This window comes from Choloepus didactylus, chromosome 1 (genome assembly GCF_015220235.1).
Source record: "Choloepus didactylus isolate mChoDid1 chromosome 1, mChoDid1.pri, whole genome shotgun sequence".
NCBI classification, from domain to species: domain Eukaryota; kingdom Metazoa; phylum Chordata; class Mammalia; order Pilosa; family Megalonychidae; genus Choloepus; species Choloepus didactylus.
In genome coordinates this window covers 96,089,556-96,107,311 of record NC_051307.1, presented here as the reverse complement: position 1 = coordinate 96,107,311, position 17,756 = coordinate 96,089,556, and the positions used below count along the sequence as shown (strand labels likewise).

At 35.5% G+C, this 17,756-nt stretch overlaps 1 protein-coding gene across 5 annotated transcripts in view; it reads right to left on the bottom strand.

Moving 5' to 3' along the window:
• The window catches only part of ACAP2 (ArfGAP with coiled-coil, ankyrin repeat and PH domains 2), a 253,999-nt gene that overhangs the window by 178,254 nt on the left and 57,989 nt on the right, over positions 1-17,756 (bottom strand). The gene's annotated exons all lie outside the window — the stretch shown is intronic.

Genomic DNA, 17,756 nt, shown 5'->3' with positions numbered 1-17,756 from the left:
GGGGTACATAACAGATTCAAATCAGCACATCTGCCAAACATCCAAGTCTGAATAACCACAGTTTGTCTGGCAGTCAAGTAAAATGATGTTTCATTAAAAAAGAGGGTAGTTCAACTTGCAACTCAGTCACACAACAGCTTTTCCCAGAGACAACCACTGTACTTGAGTATGCAGTAGAAATGCTTTGTGTAATTCTCATTTATTTACACAGCATATTAAAAATATATACATAAAAAAAGAAAGAAGCCATACACAACAGGACAAATATTGTATGATTTGTCTTACACCAAATATTTAGAATAAGCAAATTCACAGAGACAGAAAGCAGCATAGTGGTTACAAGGGGTGACAGGAGTTGGGGAATGGAGAGTTATTGCTAAATGAGCATGAGTTTTGGTTTAGGATGATGAAAATGGTTGGGAAATTGTGATGAAAGTTACAAAATATTATCAATGTATTTAATGTCAAAGAACTTAAAATAGTTAAAATGATTTTTATGTTATGTATATTTTATCACAATTTAAAATAAAATTTTTTTAAGAAAAGCAATCACAAACTTAGTTACTAACCAAATAAAGTATAATGATGCATTTTGTAACAACAGCATAAAGGGAGATACAGTACAGAGTGTATGTAGGAGACTGAAGTTAAGTAGCTAGCAATTCAAACTGTAGTATAAGAGTTAGGAAGTTCAGTGCAAATGTCCATAGTAACCACCAAGAAAATACCTAAAACATCTACACAAAAGTAAGTGGCTCATTATAAAAGATCACCTAAACAAAATGAAAGGTAGAAATGGAGAAAAGAGGGGACAAAAACAGGTATAAATCAAGGAAAAGAAAAACAATTAGCAAAATGGCAGAAGTCTTGCCAGATCAGTAATTATCGCAAATGTAAATGGATTAATCTCACTATCAAGAGGCAGAGATTGGCAAAATAGATAATAAAGCATGATTCAGACATCACCAGGATGACAGAGAGAAATGCTCCTGGGTTCTAACCCCCACGGAATATTTAAACAACTAGCAAAAAATGGCAAAACTATCTTTCTCAGAATTCTGGAAAATACTTAAAGGATGGCAGTAAATGGGCAAGTGCAAAATTGAGACAAAGACAACTTTAAAATGGTAGGAAAACCATGTGATGTCTCCTCAGCTCAAAGCATAACCAGCCTGAGCAATTAATGTGAGTCCCTAGTATACATTCCAGAGAAAACAGAATAACCCCTACGCGCACACAGGAGTGCATGTATGTCTACACCAATCTTTATGGTGACAATGTGAAGGACTGTACCAGGAAACTTGTGAAAAGAAAAACACAACACACCAAAACTTCTGGGATGTAGTAAAGGCACTGCTCAGAGGGAAATGTATAGCTACCAATGCATATATTGAAAAAGAAGAAAGATCCCAAATCAATAACCTAACTTCACAACTAGAGGAACAAAAAAAGAAGAAAGCAAACCCAAGGTTAGCAGAAAGAAGGAAATAATTAAAAATGAAGAAAAATGAAACAGAGAATAGAAAAACAATAGAGAGAAAAACTAAAAGTTAATTCTTTTGGGGAAAAAAAATCAGTGAAATTGATGAAACTTAGCTAAAATGGTAAAAGAAAAAAGAGAAATGCAAATAACTGAAATCAGAAATGAAAATGTCAACATCGTTATTGAAATAAAAAAGATTTTAAGATATACTATGAACAACTGTACACCAACAATGAAATGGAAAACTGGAAATACACAAATTTTTAAGAAAAATTTGAAAACCTCAACAGACCTATAACAAGTTCAGATATTGAAGCAACAGGCACATAACCTTCCACCAAAAAAATTCAGGAACAGATAGTCTTCACTGCTGAAGTCTATCAAACATTTAAAGAAGAATTAACACCAATCCTTCTGAAACTCTTTCCAAAAATTCAAGAGGAGGGAACATTTCTAATTCATTCTATGAGGCCGACATAACCCTGATACCAAAATCTGATTTTAAAAAAATCACAGGAAAGGAAAATTACAGACCATTTCCTTTAAAAAGATAACTGCAAAATCCCTAACAAAATACTAACAAACCAAATCCAACAGCAAATTAAAAAGATTATACTCCATGACTAAACATAATTTGTCCCAAGAGTGCAAGAATGATTTAGTATAGGGAAATCAAACAGTGTATTACACCAAAAAATAAATGAAGGAAAAAAGAACATGATTACTTCAATTTATGCACAAAGGCATCTGACAAAATCAAGCATCCTATCTGGAAAAAAAAACTCAGAAAACAAGAAATAGAAGGCAGCTTTCTCAACATGATAAACAGCATATATGAAAAAAAAAAAAACTAACATCATAGATAATGATGAAAGACTGAATACTTTCCCCTCAACAGCCTGAAAAAGACAAAGATGCCCACTTTCACGACTACTGTGAAATATTGTCCTAGAGAGTACTAAAATCCACTCAGCACGGGCCAGCGAAAACTTAAACGTTGGCTGGCTGGTAGGATGGCAGATGAGGAAGAAGACCCCACATTTGAGGAAGAAAATGACAAAACTGGAGGAGGTGCAGAAGGTGAACAGGGTAAAAGAGACTTTTTTCTAAAGAATTACCAGGATTCTGCCTTCTCTTTTCCAATACCCAACTGCCATCCACAGACAGCATACTCCCAGTAAAGGCTTAAGTCATTGCTACCCATCCTGTACCTGCCACCAAGTCACCCACCTAAAGGTATTCTGGTGTTTCTGTACAGTGTATGATGTATGGATTTGGAGATGACCAGAATCCTTATACAGAGTCGATGGATATTCTTGAAGACCTGGTCATAGAGTTCATCACTGAAATGATCACAAAGCAATGTCAATTGGAAGACAAGGTTGAGTACAAGTTGAAGATACCATCTTCTTGATTCTAAAGGACCCAAGAAAGTGTGCTACTATTAAAGACTTAACTTACTATGAATGAAGAATTGAAACGAGCTAGAAAAGCATTTGATGAAGCAAACTATGGATCTTGATACTTTCTGTACTTTCTGAAGCTTCTTTATCTTCTGGGGCAAGTATATATAATAACTGCATTTTTCCTATAGTAGGGTCCTGATATCTAACCATGAAAATGAAAGATGGAGAAACACAGTTTTCAGCCTTACTTTTCATATCTTCAATTTTAGAGTATCTGAGCCTTTAATTTCCTGCCTTTGTATTGCCATACTTGAATTACTTATTGGTTTGGTTTAATGACCATATGTAAGTTTAAAGTACTTCACAATTTATGTAGTTCCTTCTGATTTTTGACTTATCTAGATGATGAAGTATATTTATGTGTTAGATGTCTTTTTGCCATTGTAGGCTACATTGTAGCTGTTTAATATGTGACACCTAAATGGCACTTTTGATCCTCTGATAACTGAAACGTGTTTTATGTTTTCTCAAGTTTCTAGATAAAAGTAGTCTGTGAGATTAATAATGACAGTTAACTGGTTTGTGTTTCTCTTAAGCAGAAGACGATCTAGGAAAATACAGTCTTTTTAAAGAATGTTTAAGTGTCTTAAATGGTCATTTGTTTTAATTTTCTTCAGATAGCAGGAGAGTTTTTTTTTTAAGAAACTTAAAAATTTAAGACACTTAACTTAAAAATGCCTCAGTGTTGGAAAGCTTTTTAGATTTAGAATCTTTGGGGCTGATACACACTGTTTGTCAAGTTTTAGGAGAATTAATTTTCCCAGATCAGATTAAAGCTTCTAAAAATAATTGCTTTCAGTAGCATGAATAGCATTACTTAAAAAGCTGATGGCAGGATACGCATTTGGGGTAATGTGTTTTTTAACATATTTGTTAGTACTTGTTCACTGTGGAAATGTGTACTTGACTAAAACCATATGTGGCCATGGAAACCAGTTGTAGTTTGGGAGATACAGGTTGTGTGTGTATTTAGGTATGTTGTATTAAACTACTATTGCACTTAGCTTAAAATAAGGATTGAAATTGCATTTAAAGGGATCATTGAATGTTACTGTCCATGAAACTGACTATTTTGTGTGCTGCTGATTCACATTATCTATAAATCAGTACTTGGGAAAATATTAGTTTCTTAACCTATTGATGCAGGAAATAAAGTATGAAAAATTAAACAGAAAAAAAATATATACTGTCCTGGAAGTTCTAGCAAGAGCAATCTTAAACAAGAAAAAGAAATAAAAGGTGCAGAGATTGGAAAAGAATAAGTAAATCTATCTCTATGTGCAGATGACATATTGTATATAGAAGACCCGAAGAAATCTACAAAATACTACAAGAGCTGAAATCCATTGTATTTCTATACCCTAGCAATGAACAATCCAAAGAGGAAATTAAGTATATTCCATTTATAATAGCATCTGAAAGAATAAATTTCCAGAAATTTAACTAAGGATGTGAAAGACTTCTACATGGAAAACTACACAACACTGCTGAAAGAAATTAAAGAAGACCTAAATAAATGACAAGACCCAAAGCAGTCTACAGATTCAACCCAATCCCTATCAAAATTCCAGCAGCCTTTTTGCAGAAATAGAAAAGTGGATCCTCAAGTTCACAAGAATGGTACCATATGGGCACCAAATAGCCAAAACAATTTTGAAAAAGAAAGATAAAGTTAGAGGACAACCAAAGTGTTCATCAATGGATGAATGTATAAACAAAATACGGTATGTACATATGATGGAATATTATTCAGTTAAAGAAAGTCTGAAGTTGTGATACAGGTGACAACATGGATGAACCCTGAAGACATCATGCTGAATGAAGTAAGCCAGATACAAAGGGGCAAATATTTACTGTCTTACTTATATGAAGTAATTAGAATACACAAAACACAGTGGGAAATTAGAATACAGGATACCAAGGGCAGGGGTAGGGGTGGGGAATGGGTAGTTAATGCTTAACTGGGACAGAGTTTCTGTTTGGGGATGTGGAAAAATTCTGATAGTCAACAGTGGTGCTGGTAGCACAATATTTGAATGTAATTTACACCACAACTGTATACTTGAAAGTGGCTAAAAGGAGAAATTTTACATTATATATGTCAGAATAAAAAATTTTATTTTATCCACAATCACCAAAAATTACTTAAAAAATAGGGTGGGATGGGGGGATGGGATGTTTTAGGTGTTCTTTTTCACTTTTATTTTTATTCTTTTTCTTGGAATAATGAAAATGTTCAAATATTGATTGTGGTGATGAAGCACAACTATACGACGGTACTGTGAACAACTGTTTGTACACTGTGGATGATTGTATGGTATGTGAATATATCTCAATAAACTGAATTTTTAAAAAAACATAGAACTGTACAAAGAGTAAATCCTAATGAAACTATGGACTATAGTTAATAATATAATTATAATAATATTGGTTCATCAATTGTGACAAAGGTACAACACTTACACAAAACTATTAATAGTGAAGAAGACTGTGGAAGGCAGGGTATATAGAAACTCTGCACTTACTGCATGAATTTTCTGTAAACCTACAAATACTTTAAAAAAAGTGTTGGGGAAGATGCAGAGAAATTGAAACCCTCATGCACTGCTGGTAAGAATGTAAAATAGTGCAGTCACTGTAGAAAGCAATATGGTGGTTCCTCAAAAATTTCATACAGAATTACCATATGACCCATCAATTCTACTCCCTGGTATATACTCAAACAGACACTTGTACAACAATGTTCAAAACAACATTATCCACAATCGCCAAAAAATGGAAACAACCCAACTGTCCATCAACGAATGGATAAACAAAATGTCGTATACACACAATGGAATATGATTTAGACATAAGAAGGAATGCAGTTCTTCTTTAAATGTTTGATGATCCTTGCAAACAACATGCTGAGTAAAACAGGCCAGGAACATAAGAACAAATTTTATATGATGTCACTTATATAAGGTATCTAGAAATAAATTCATAAAAACAAAATAAATTTGAGGATACCAAACGACAGGTGGTGGAGGAAAGGGGGAGTTTGTTTGATGGGTGAACAAAAAGAAGAATTTACTTACTCTATTAAGATGATGTAACTTGTTGGTCAGAATATGAAATGGTGTTTTTTATTCATTTAACAAATATTTCTGGAGCATTTACACTAAGTCAGGCATAGTAATAGGGCCTTGGGATATAGCAGTAAATGAAATAAACAAGTTCTTGCTCTCACAGAGTCTTAGTGGGGAGGAGACAATAAACAGATATAAAAAATACATATAAACACATATAAAAAATGAAATATCATGTGATATTAAAGCTTTGAAGAAAAATGTAGCAGAATAAGTGGACAAAGAATGATAAAAGGGAGTTTGATTTTAAATATTTAGGAAAAATTAAAATACTCATGGTTGAAATATACTGAGAAATAGAAACTGCTACATCAATATAGATAAATAAAGAAAGCACAGTTCACTAAATGTAATTTTTCTTTGTTATATTCCATAGACAGGTATTTCATACATAAATTTAAATTTAGACCTTAAGGCACTTGAACTTCTTTGTTCTTTTTGTAACTACTTTTGGCTTGAAATATTTTATTTATTCTGCCTTATATAATTTTGGTAGGCCACATCAATCTTGATTTCTTATGCTATTAATCAATTCCTCGGAAAATAATAATCCACAGAGAAACAAAAATGCGTGACATTTATTTTACAAGGTGGTAAGTAAATACTGCATTTATCAGTAAAGGTAAATTCTTTTTGTAACAGTAGAGATATAGAAAACAAACCATTTGCATTTATATTTATCAACATTTATAATTTTAAACTATTTTCAAATGTATGACTTTATTCAATGCCACTGATTTGGTGTATTTTTCCTGCATATGAAACAGGCTAAAATAACTTTCTTTTAAAAAATAAGATATTTTATAGAAAGACAGATATAGATACAAGATTGATAAGTGAATTTAATGAGCCAATAACTTTAAAAGGTGAGATTTTAGGATGAAAAAAGACACCATAAAAAAGTAAAGACAAGCCACAGATTAGGAGATATTTTTAGTGACAAAGGATGAGTACATCCTACCCAAAAAATTCTACAAATCAAAAAGAAAAGCACAAAGAGCCCAAGAGAAAAACAGGAAAAAATACGAATAGGCAACTGTTTCGGTTTGCTAATGCTGCCCTTTTGCAAAACACCAGAAATGGATTGGCTTTTATAAAGAGGGTTTATTTGGTTACAAAGTTACAGTCTTAAGGCCATAACGTGTCCAAGGTAAGGGGGTACCTTCACTGAAGGACAGCCATTAGTGTCCGGAAAACCTCTGTTAGCTTGGAAGGCTCGTGGATGGCATCTGCTAGCTCCCATGTTACATTTCAAAATGACGTTCTCCAAAATGTTGCTCTTGGGGCATTCTGTCCTCTCTTAGCTGCAGCTCCTCTTCAAAACGTCACTCACAGCTGCATCGGTTTCCTTCTGTTTGTCAGCTCTTTTATATGGCTCCAGTGATCTAATTCAGACCCACCCTGAATGGGTAGGTGTTCTAGTTTGCTAATGCTGCTGGAATGCAAAATACCAGAAATGGATTGACTTTTATAAATGGTGTTTATTTGGTTACACAGTTACAGTCTTAAGGCCACAAACTGTCCAAGGTAATGCATCAACAATCCAGTACCTTCACTGGAGGATGGCCAATGGCGTCCAGAAAACCTCTGTTAGCTGGGAAGGCACATGGCTGGCATCTGCTCCAAGTTCTGGTTTCAAAATGGCTTTCTCCCAGGACATTCCTCTCTAGGCTTCAGCTTCTCTCTAAAATGTCACTCTTAGTTGCTCTTGGGGCATTTGTCCTCCCTTAGCTTCTCTGGAGCAAAAGTCTGCTTTCAAAGGCCGTCTCTAAAATGTCGCTGTAAACTGCAGTTCTTCAACGTGTCCCTCTTGGCTGTAGCAAGCCCGCTCCTTCTGTCTGATCTTATACAGTGCTCCAGTAAACTAATCAAGGCCCATGATGAATGGGCGGGGCCACACCTCTATGGAAATTATCCAGAGCTATCACCCACAGCTGGGTGGGGAGCATTTCCATGAAAACAAACTTAATCCAAATGTTCCAACTTAATCCCCACTAGTATGTCTGCCCCCACAAGATTGCATCAAAGAACATAGCTTTTTCTGGGGGACATAATATATCCAAACTGGTACAGTGGGGTAACACCTCTATGGAAATTATCTAATCAAAGTTCTTGCCAACAGTTGATTGAGTCACATCTCCATGGAAACAATCAATAGGTTCCAACCTAATCAACACCAATAAATCTGCCCACACAAGATTGCATCAAAGAACATGGCGTTTTGAGGGACGTACTATATTCAAACCAGCACAGCAACTCATAGAAGACAGAACATGAAAGGAGAATAAACATACAAGGATGTTCAACCTTACTAGCTTAAGAAATACAAACTTAGAATCACAAGATACGATTTTATGAACATCATGCTGGCATAAATTTGAAAGTCTGACAATACCATATATAGGAGAGGATATAAAACATAGTCTCATTCATGGCTAGTGGGAAGTATAAATTGATATAACCACTTTTGAAAGCAATTTGGCAATACTGGTAAAATTGGAAGATGCACTCCTGGTTTAATATCCTAGCTCACACACATGTGCAGGAGACATGCACAAGAAGGTTCACAACACTGTGAAAGTGGTAGCACAGAGGAAAACAGGAAACAACTTACATGTGCATCCACAGAAGAGTGGATACACACACTGACATATTTTCTTACAATGGATTTCCAAACAACCATGAAAACTAAAATTCAAATAAACTACAACAATACATATTATTTTGGTTGACTTTCACAATTATATCTAACAAAACACTTTCAGATACCCTGGCAAACAGTAATTTCAGCCTAAACTTAATACAAATCTATCATAAAATATAAAAGAAAATTACCTCAACTTGTGGAACCAATTTACCCTCAAGGCAATAAATATCACAATCTTTATCTCTAGCCCAGATTTCTCTTAGAGGTTGTCTACCTACTGAACATCTCTGCCTAAATGGACCATAGGTAACAACACTGAGCAGCAGCTTCTCCACCAAACCTGCTCTTCTCTATCTCAGGGAATAGCAACAACACACACACACAGTTGTTCAAGACATAAATGTGGACATTATCCTGGACTCCTTCCCCCTCATCCCCCATATCCAAGCATAATGTCCTATCATTCTGCCTCTTAAATAGTTTGATACTATCCCACTTCTTCTACCCCCACAAACTTCACCTAGTGCCGACCATCATTTCATCTCACCTAGATTACAGTAACACCTCTCCTGCCCCAATAAACATTTACACCCTGCAATCAGCTTGTTCTTTAACAAGCATAAATATGATCAAGTTACATCATCTACTATCCCCAATGTCCTTGAATTAAAATTCTTAATGTGGCTTAGGAGGACCTAATGACCTGGCCCTTATTTATGCCTCCATGTACACCACACATTCTACCCTGTCTCCTACATTTGGGCCTTTGTACATGCAGTTCTCTCTGCTAGAAGCCCTTTTCAGAGCCCTTAAACTTTTCTTCACCTTGGTTAATTCCCAATTTGTCCTTCACCTGTCAGTTAGACAATTCCTTACTCTCGGAAGCCTAGGTAAGACCAGACAGAAATCTTTCTTATCAGTTCCCACAGTCTGCAGTGTTTACTTCCATCTTAGGCACTGTAATTTAAGTGCCCATTTGCTTTGGCATAATTCCTATTACAGGATAAGGACTGTATCTTATTCACCATTACAACTCCAAAACCTACCCTTCAAAGAGCAAGAAACTACAATTCCTTGCAATTTGCAATTCATTTGTCATTGGTGGTTTCTGAGTCTTCCTTAAAACCCATCTTGAAGCTTACGCATTGTTTTCAATAATTTCTTAACTATCAAAGGGATAAAAAAGAAATCCGGATAACATTAATTCTCATGAAAAGTGTTTTACAGGGAGTACCTACCCCTAAATATGTAAATATAGAGTATTATTCAAAATACTGACAGACTATATAACATGAAGATACCTGCAATATATTAAGTAAAAAAAAAGTCTCAGATAAATTTCTAAAAGTGAAATTATAAACATTTTAAGACTTTTGTTCCCACCACCCAGGTTAAGAGGGTACCCATTTCTTTATATTCTGGACATTAACATTTATATTCTGGGTATTAATCTTTATATTCTCTCAACCACTTGAGAGATTTAAAATAATGACATCTCAATGTTGATTTAATTCCCATTTATTTAACTAATAGAGAAAGTGAAATTTTTTTTAGGTTTACTACTCATTCATGTTTCTCCTTTATTAAACTGCCTGTTTACAACTTTAGCCCATTTTTTACTGTGGTTACTTCATAATAAGTTTTCAACAACTTCATTGAGATACAATTCACATACCATACACATTTAAAGTGAGCAATTTTTAGTATATTCACAAAGTTATGCATCCATCACCACAACCTAATTTTAGAACATTTTCAGCCCCCCAAAAAGAATCCCTGTATCCATTAGCTATCACTCCCCCATTTTCCCCTCCCCGAGACTAGGCAACCACTAATTTCTTTCTTCTATCTCTAGATTTGCCTATTCTGGACATTTCATATTAAAGGAATTGCACGGCATTTTCAAGAGTTCTCTAAACATACAGGTTTGGAAACTTCTGACTTTCACATATTCCAAATATTTTTCCCACCTTTCATTTATTGGGGTTGGGAGGAGGGGTTTATGTAGTCAAATCTATTTTATTTAAGACTTTGTCTTTGGTGTCATGCTTAGAACTACCTTCCTGATCCCAGATTAACATATTCATGATTACTTTCCATTAGTAAATTCATAGCTTCAATTTTCACATCCAAATCATTACTCCATCTAAAATTTATTCAAGAAGTGTATGTATTCCACTTTGCTTTTTGCCAAATAGTGACTCAGGTGTTACTCACTATCTATCAAGCAACCATCCTTTTCCTGTTGAATCACCTTTATCATACACTATATTCTTATATACATTTTGGGTCTGTTTTAGATTTTTAAAAATTCTATGCCTTTCATCTGTCTATTCTGGGACCAGTACCAAACTGTCTTAATCTCTGTACTTCAGTAATATATTTTAAAATTTGATGGGGGTCATCCTCCTCATTGCTCTTATTTATCAAAATTTTCTTAGCTATTCTTACACATCCGTTCTTTCAGATAAACTTGAGAACACTATGGAAACTACACTTAAATTTACAAATTAGAATGGGAAGAATTTATACTTTTCCAATGTTGTATCCTCAAAAAAAAAAAGATATGACTGTAGTCATCTTTTCCTTTTTTTTCAAGTTTTAAAATTGTTTATAATTAAAGTCCCACATATTTTATGTGGATTTCATTTCTATTTATTTTATGTCGTTTGTTATTAGTTTAAATGAGATTCCTTAAAAAATGTTATTTTTTTTTTATCTCCTTATTGGTATACAGGAAAGTTACTCATTTGCACTTAGTGTATAAACATGTTTTAAGGTCTTTTTAATTATTTTTCAATTTCCATTATATCTGTCACATCTAAATAGACTCAAATATTAATATATGCTGAAAACAGCATACATGAATAAGATAAGAAAATATATTCACCTATGCCCATACTCAAACAGCTAAATTTCCTGAAGAAGACCAAATTCAACAGCAGAAAGAACTATGCAGCCATGAACTTGGGAGAAGAGAACCAGGGCTAAAAGTAAAAGTAAAATAACACTGTTCCACTCAGAGTCTCTCTGAAATAACTTTCATTCTGAAAAACTGACTTACTACTTAACTTGGAAATACTAAATTGTCTCACACATGTATTTGCTTTTCCAGAAAGGAAAAGGAAAACCCTTCTGTCATGCTATAAAAATGTATCCTTGTTTAAGAGGAATCTCACCAAATCAAGAATAAATTACAGTAGAAAATCATGAGAATTTTTCAGTGATGAACCATCTGGAATGATTTTTGCGTTACACTACTTAACTTGGGGGATGAAGAGGTAATTTTGTTACTTTTCCTTCTTTTGGGCATTTGATCTAAATAATACATAATGGAAATAACTGACCTCTTAATTATGTTGATCATACGAACTCTTACCATATCAATGGATTCGCCATGATTAAGACTGTTAAAGGCTGACTAGTACTACTGTATGCAGTTCAAACATGTAGCATTTGTTACACTGGAGTTCTATACATATATGTATGGGTTTTATATTATTTTTTTTGAAATTGTCTTTGTAAGTGTGAAATTATTTCAAAATTTAAAAACTTAAGGGAAAAATGATTAAAATGGTAAATTACGTTATGTAAATGTTACAATAATTTTTTTAAATATATGAAATACAAGAAGAAAAAAAGGTAGCATTGCTTCTTACTGTTTTTTTTTCCTGGTTCAATCTGACAACATTCTTGTATGTCTTAAATGTTTCACATACGTTCCAGAGTCAGGGCTATGTCATAGGAACTTTCATCAGAATAGATTAGCTCTTAATTCAGCACAATTATCCTCTTATCATCTCTTTCTAATATTGCTGATCACCTAAAACTCCTTTTTTCTTCATTATTCAAATTACATGTTCAGTATACTTTTACAGCCCATACAGTTCACACAGAACAGGAAGAAATATACATAAAATTAAACAATCTGGGTTTCAAATAAATTTCTTGATACTATAGTGGTCTCTGACCAATTATTACTTTGATAACATCCACTGCGTGACATAAAGCAAAAAACATAAAACATCTAATAAAAGAGATTTAATAAATGTAATTTCATTACTACATTATCTACTCTGGCAGTAATAAAACAATTATCGGCAAGAGGCAGGGGTGGTGGTTAACATTACTTTGGAGAAAGAAAATCTTAAAATTTCTAGCACCCAAACAATAGAAGGAAGTTGATACATACCTGCGTTCTAAACCTTACTAACATTAATTTGCCCAGTCACCTTATATCTGACTTATTCATTATCTACAAAACTCCAAATAATATCACTTATCCCATCTCTTTCAAAGGGGTTTTAAAACTCCTAGAATCTCTGAGCTACAAGACAATATAGAGATAATCCATTTTAACCACCATTTTAAAAAAGAGATATCATGAAAGGAATTAAATACAAAATAACAAAACACTAAATAAATATAAAGAATAATTATTATTAATAAGTCATAGAAATTTAAAGAAGAAAGCAGTCAGCGAGGGCAGAAATGATAGGGTAACTGCTTTAACAGACAGACTGTTTTTTTTTAAAAGGGGCGGGGGGGGTTAAGAACAGTAAGGACGGAGACTCGGGCAAGATGGGGGCATAGAGAGGAGTGGAAGCTAAGTAGTCCCCCTGGAACAACTACAAAAAACCAGAAACAACTAGTACATAATCCAGAATAACTGCGGGGGGACAACGAGACCATTCATTCATCATACACCAACCTGAACTGGGAGAACACAGCATAAAATCTGTAAGTAAAACCTGCGGAACCAGGTCGACCCCCTCCCCCATAGTCCAAGCTGCGGAGCCGCGTGGTGCCACAGAGAAGCTCTCGCCCAGCAAGTGAATATAGCTCAGCTGAGCTCCAACTGGGGTTTTAAGTAGCGAGTGTGAACTGCTCACTACAGGTACGCAGCCCCAAAAAACAGACAGAGGCTTTGGGTGACGACTGACCTGGGAGAGCCGGAGGGTCGCCTTGGACTGGGTCTGAAGGGGACTATCTGTTTCTTTTTTGGCTCAGTGGAGAAAGCCCCAGTCATTTTTAGTTTCCAGGGCTGTGACTCGGGGAAGGGTGGAGACACCACAAGCAGAGAGCGAGACCACTGAAATGCTAATGACCTCCACCTGAGGGGTCTGTCCTCTCTAGGAGGAAAGGGGTGGGGACCTTTCCATTCAGAACCAGACCCCAGAGCCTGGGGCAACACGGCCATACCTCCTCACACCAGTCAAGAATTATAGGCTAACAGGCGTCACCTGCTGGGCAGAAAAGCACAGTGACCTGAGGCATCATAGGGTGGAGCAATTTTCTAAGACACACCCGCAGGGAAACCAGATACTGAATATTTCTTCCCTCTGGGACCTGAGCCTGTTCTGGTCTGGGAAAACCTGATTTGGATGACCAAGGAAACCATGCCTAGACAACAGAAAATTACAACCTACACTAAGAAAAACAAAGTTATGGCCCAGTCAAAGGAACAAACGTACACTTCAACTGAGATACAGGAATTTAAACAACTAATGCTAAATCAGTTCAAAAAGTTTAGAGAAGATAATTGCAAAAGAGATAGAGGCTGTAAAGGAAGCACTGGACATGTATACAGCAGAAATCAAAAGTTCAAAAAACCTACTAGTAGAATCTATGGAAATGAAAGGCACAACACAAGAGATGAAAGACACAATGGAAACATACAACAGCAGATCTCAAGAGGCAGAAGAAAACACCCAGGAAATGGAGAACAAAACACCTGAAAGCCTACACGCAAAGGAGCAGATGGAGAAAAGAATGAAAAAATATGAGCAACGTCTCCGGGAACTCAAGGATGAAACAAAGTACAATAATGTACGTATCACTGGTGTCCCAGAAGGAGAAGAGAAGGGAAAGGGGGCAGAAGCAATAATAGAGGAAATAATTAATGAAAATTTCCCATCTCTTATGAAAGACATACAATTACAGATCCAAGAAGCGCAGCATACTCCAAACAGAAGAGATATGAATAGGCCTATGCCAAGACACTTAATAATCAGATTATCAAATGTCAAATACAAAGAGAGAATCCTGAAAGCAGCAAGAGAAAAGCAATCTGTTACATACAAAGGAAGCTTCATAAGACTATGTGCGGATCTCTCAGCAGAAACCATGGAGGCAAGAAGGAAGTGGTGTGATATATTTAAGATACTGAAAGAGAAAAACCGCCAAACAAGAATCCTGCATCCAGCAAAGCTCTCCTTCAAACATGAGGCAGAGTTCAAAATATTTTCTGACAAACAGACAATGAGAGACTTTGTGAACAAGACACCTGCCCTACAGGAAATACTAAAGGGAGCACTACAGGGTGATAGAAGACAGGAGTGTGTGGTTTGGAACACAATTTTGAGAGATGGTAGCACAACAATGTAAGTACACTGAACAAAGGTAACTATGAATACGGTTGAGAGAGGAAGATGGGGAGCATGTGAGACACAAGAAAGGAGGAAAGATAACGACTGGGACTGTGTAACTTGGTGAAATCTAGAGTATTCAACAATTGTGATAAAATGTACAAATATGTTCTTTTACGAGGGAGAACAAGCAAATGTCAACCTTGCAAGGTGTTAAAAATGGGGAGGCATTGGGGGAGGGATGCAATCAGCATAAACTAGAGACTGTAACTAATAGAATCATTGTATTATGCTTCCTTTAATGTAACAAAGGTGATATACCAAGGTGAATGCAGATAAGAGGGGGGGATAGGGGAGGCATGTTAGACACTTGACATTGGTGGTACTGTCTGATTCTTTATTCTACTTTGATTTAAGGTTATTTTTCCTTTTGCTGCTTCCTAGCTGTCATTTTTTTTTTCCTCTTTCTTTTGCCTCTCTACCTTCTTTGACTCTCCCTCCTGCCTTGTGGAAGAAATGTAGATGCTCTTATATAGATAGTGGTGAAGGTGGTGAACACATAAATGTATGACCATGCAGAAAACCATCGATTATTTACTTGGGATGGAATGCATGGTGAGTGAACAAAACCATATTAAAAAAAATGGGTTGATGACAAAACCTCGAGGGCAATATACTGAGTGAAAAAAGCCAGACACATAGGACAATTATTGCAGGGTCTCACTGATAGGAACTAATTACAATATGTAAACTCATAGACATGAAATATAAGGTACCAAGATATAGGACGAGGCTTAAGAATGGGGAGTGGTTGCTTATTATGAACAGAATGTTCAATTAGTATGAACTTAAATGTTTGGAAATGAACAGGGGTGTTGGTAGCAAGACGTGAGAATAACTAACAGCACCAAATGGTGTGTGAACGAGGTAGAAAGGGGAAGCTCAGAGTCATATATGTCACTAGAAGGAAAGCTGGAGGTCAAAAGATGGAAATGTATAAAACTGAATCCTATGGTGGGCAATGTCCATGATCAACTGTACAAATACTAGAAATCACTTCATGAACCAGAACAAATGTATGACAATACAATTAGAAGTTAATAATAGAGGGGCATACAGGGAAGAACTATATACCTATTACAAACTATATACTACAGTTAGTAGTATTTCAACATTTTTTCATAAATAGTAACAAACGTACTATATCAATACTAGGAGTCAACAATTGAGGGGGTTGGTTAGGGATAGGGGAGGATTAGAGTTTCCTTTTCTTTTTTTTCTTTTTTCATCTTTCACTTTATTTCTTGTCTGGAGTAATGAAAAGTTTCTAAAAATTGAACAAAAATTAAGTGTGATGGATGCACAGCTGTATGAGGGTACCCAGGGGCAAGTGATTGTACACTATGGATCTCTGGATAATTGTATGGTATCTGAACAATCTCAATAAAAATGAAAAAAAAAAAAAAAAAAGAACAGTAAGGACACGTTTACTTCCTTCCTTGAAATCGACTAACATTTATAAAAAGAAAAAGCATAATAGGAAGCACCACCTATCACAAAACTAGGGAATGGCTACAATTCCATACTGCCGATTTAAGAATATAATACCATGAAGTATGGACAAAATGAAAAGTGGAGCTCCCAAAATTTCATTAATCGCAAGCAAAGTAGGGTTCAGAAAAGTCCTGTTAGAAGCATGTAACAGTATACCCAAATACACCTCCGTCTCAGTTTTAGCTGAGATTCTAAGGCAATATATGCAAGCATTTAAACAAAGCAAATTGAAGTACTAGACCTGCAAAGGAGGTGGCCAAAAAAGCAGTTTTACAATACTTAGCTGAATACCCACTTCCAAACGACTATTACAAAGGAAGGAGGGAGAGGACTGCAGAGCTCTAAAGAGGAGGTGGAAACTGGGAAAAAGTTTTTTTAGAGAAAGTTGTCAGTACCATTCCCTAACTGAAGAGGGATAGAAGGGTACTTTACATTCATCTCTAGTCTAGTAAGGGGAGCTTCAAGGATGCCATTCTAAAAGCTTGATATCTCTCTTTTAGAAATTAGAGGTCTGTGGCTTGGTATTTGACTTTTATACCTGAGAAATCTAAAGACTAGCATATGATTGGAAGGTCCCTGACAGCAGATTAAAGGACTACAATTTTTAAATCACTGCATCGTCACTGACAGCAGGTCAAGGTGAGTATTTCCCATGTAAAAGACATGAGCCACTTGAGAACTGTCTTGGGCTTAGTTTTATAACCTGGAATGAAGTGACTTCTACAGGAAGAGACTAGATGTATGTCACTGGACACCCAGGCCAGACAGAAATGGTATAAACATTCAGCCCACCAAGAGGCATTTGCCCTATGGCAAGAGAAAGGCAGATTAGAGATCCCCTCTGATAGGGGTAGGGAGTAATAGCAGTGGGAGTCTAATACATCTAAGCTTTTTTTAAAAACAACTTTATTGAGATATAACTGACATACAATCAACTGCACATATTTGAAGTGTACAATACAGTAAGGTTTATTTGACATGTGTATAAATCATGACACCATCACCACACTGATGAACATACCCACTAGGACAGCTACTACATAAAAAAAAAAAAAAAAACAGAAAATAACAAGGGTTGGTGAGAATGTGGAGAAATTGGAACTCTCGTGT